The sequence below is a fragment of the Eptatretus burgeri genome, chromosome 9, assembly GCF_056783735.1.
Source record: "Eptatretus burgeri isolate ZD-2024b chromosome 9, Ebu_testis_v1, whole genome shotgun sequence".
NCBI classification, from domain to species: Eukaryota; Metazoa; Chordata; class Myxini; order Myxiniformes; family Myxinidae; genus Eptatretus; species Eptatretus burgeri.
In genome coordinates this window covers 16,616,556-16,618,962 of record NC_140969.1, presented here as the reverse complement: position 1 = coordinate 16,618,962, position 2,407 = coordinate 16,616,556, and the positions used below count along the sequence as shown (strand labels likewise).

Sequence of the window (2,407 nt, the reverse complement as noted above, 5' to 3'; positions counted from 1 at the left end):
AATCTCCTCATCGTTGCTTTATAAGCGGTTCGCCAGACAAAGTTTCTGCCAGACGGGATTTTCATTTTTACAACTGAGGCATGGACGATATTTCTTCCGATGAAGCCAACAGCCCACTAAAGAGTTGGTAAGTTTGTGTATGCTTTTCTCTTTGAACGATGAAGCAAATGATTATTAATTAAATCATGATAATTCTGATATATATATATATATATATATATATATATATATATATATATATATATATATATATATATATATATATATATATATATATATATATATATATATATATATATTTTTTTTTCCCTGACAGGGCATTGGAAGAAATTGAGTTTACATATCACGACGTGGTTCATGAAATTAATACTCTTATTGAAGAGATCAATGATTTTAGAAGAGAATTGAAAGACATTTACAATGAGTGGCATGAAGTCTTATCACGTCCTCTCATCTCGAAGGAATTAAACCAATGGTGAGACACGTGTGTGTGCCTCTCTCTCTGTCTGTCTTTCTACCTACCTCTCTCTGCTCTTATTGAAGAGGCCAATGATTTATAATGACTGGTCTCTGATCTCGAATGAATTAAACCAATGGTGAGGCACGTGTGTGTGTGTATGTGTGTGTGTATGTGTGTGTGTGTGCGTGTGTGTGTGTGTGTGTGTGTTGCTTTCCCTGTCTGTCTCTTCATCTATACCCTTGACTTATTATTTTTTTTTTCAGCACTATCGCACAACATCAGCTGTTGAAGCAATCTTGTACAACACATGATTTTCTGGAGGTAAATATTTCTGAATTATTATTAATATCACTCGTACAACACATGATTTTCTGGAGGTAAATATTTCTGAATTATTATTAATATCACTCTCTCTTTAGAATGTCGCCTTATGTTGGTTGCATCATTAGTTTGGACGTGGTTTTGTCAGTACACTGGAATTCATTTTATTGACCTTGAAAGGATGACAGGCTCCTGGTGTGTTAATTCAGTGGTCAACGAGGCTTATTCATATTACCATGTAATTATCTTTATAGAACCTAATTATTATCCACTTTTTGTTTCAAAACAGAATATGGTGTCTGAGTTTCGAAATCACAAGACATCTGAAGAAGATTGCTGGGAAAGATTGTACATTCTCGCAAATGAATATTTAATATTTTCAATATTAATAAATTATATTTGTTTTGTTTACAATTACTTGATTCTGAATTACAAGAAAAGAATAAAAGAGATGTAAAGGGGGAGGGGGGTAGGTGCGCTCCCCCAATGACCCATCACCCCTCATCCCATCCCTCCCCTCCCCATGTATGTGTGGGGGGAGGGGGGGGGGGGGGAGGGGGGGGGTGGGGGGCCAAAGGTGGGGGCACACGGGGGGATGAGGGGGGTGGGGCTTGTGTGGGCGGGGCTTGTGTGGGCGGGGCTTCGGTGGGGGCTTGTGTGGGTGGGGGGTGTGGGGGAGGGGCGTGTGTGGGCGGGGGGTGTGTGGGGGTGGGGCTTGTGTGGGTGGGGCTGGTGTGGGAGGGGGTTTATGTGGGTGGAGCTTGTGTGGGAGGGGTTTATGTGTGTGGAGTTTTTGTGTGGAGCTTGTGTAGGCAGGGCTTATGTGGGAGGGGTTTATGTGGGCAGGGTTTATATGGGCAGGGGTTTATGTGGGTGGAGCTTGTGTGGGAGGGGTGAATGTGGATGAGGCTTATGTGGATGAGGTTTGTGTGGATAAATGGATGGGTGGAGAGATGGGGGATGGGTGGATGAGTGGAGCTTGTGTGGATGGGTGGATATTTTTTAATTAAATAAACATGTTGTGTGTGTGGGGAACTAATTAACTAATCACTAATTATGTGAATATGATGAATATGGGTGGAGCTTGTGTGGGGTTTGTGTGTGTGGAGCTTGTGTGGAGTTTTTGTGTGGAGGTTGTGTGGAGCTTGTGTGGGGTTTGTGTGGGGTTTGTGTGGGCGGGGCTTCGGTGGGAGGGGCGTGTGTGGGCGGAGTCAAAAAGGGGCGGAGTCAAAAATTTCAATTTATTGGAGCTTGTGGGGGGTGTGTGGTGGGGTTTGTGTGGGGTTTGTGTGGGCGGGGCTTGTGTGGGCGGGGGCTTGTGTGGGTGGAGCCAAAAAGGGGCGGAGTCAAAAAATTTCAATTTATCTTTGTCTTTTGTAATTCCTGTGAATAAAATGAACCTAAAATCTCTTCCCCTTCCAAATCATATATCTTATAAGTCCAAGGAACCGTATCTATTACATTACATTATGCTCCGGGTGAGACTGTTATCGTTTTGTATCCACTTCCCGGATTATAACTAAAAATGTCATTTTTCTCGGTTATATTAAATAAGGTATTATAAGTTTCCATGGACAATAAAGATGCCTCATATTCTTTTGTTGTGTCAAGTTGTAGTGGGTATGG

At 42.0% G+C, this 2,407-nt stretch overlaps 1 long non-coding RNA gene across 1 annotated transcript; it reads left to right on the top strand.

Annotated features, from left to right (window-relative positions):
- Positions 1–298: 298 nt before the first annotated feature.
- Positions 299–1,195, top strand: LOC147019623 (uncharacterized). Its single transcript, XR_015062033.1, has 3 exons — positions 299–475; positions 724–781; positions 1,071–1,195. It is a non-coding gene; the product is annotated as an uncharacterized LOC147019623 (long non-coding RNA).
- Positions 1,196–2,407: the final 1,212 nt, after the last annotated feature.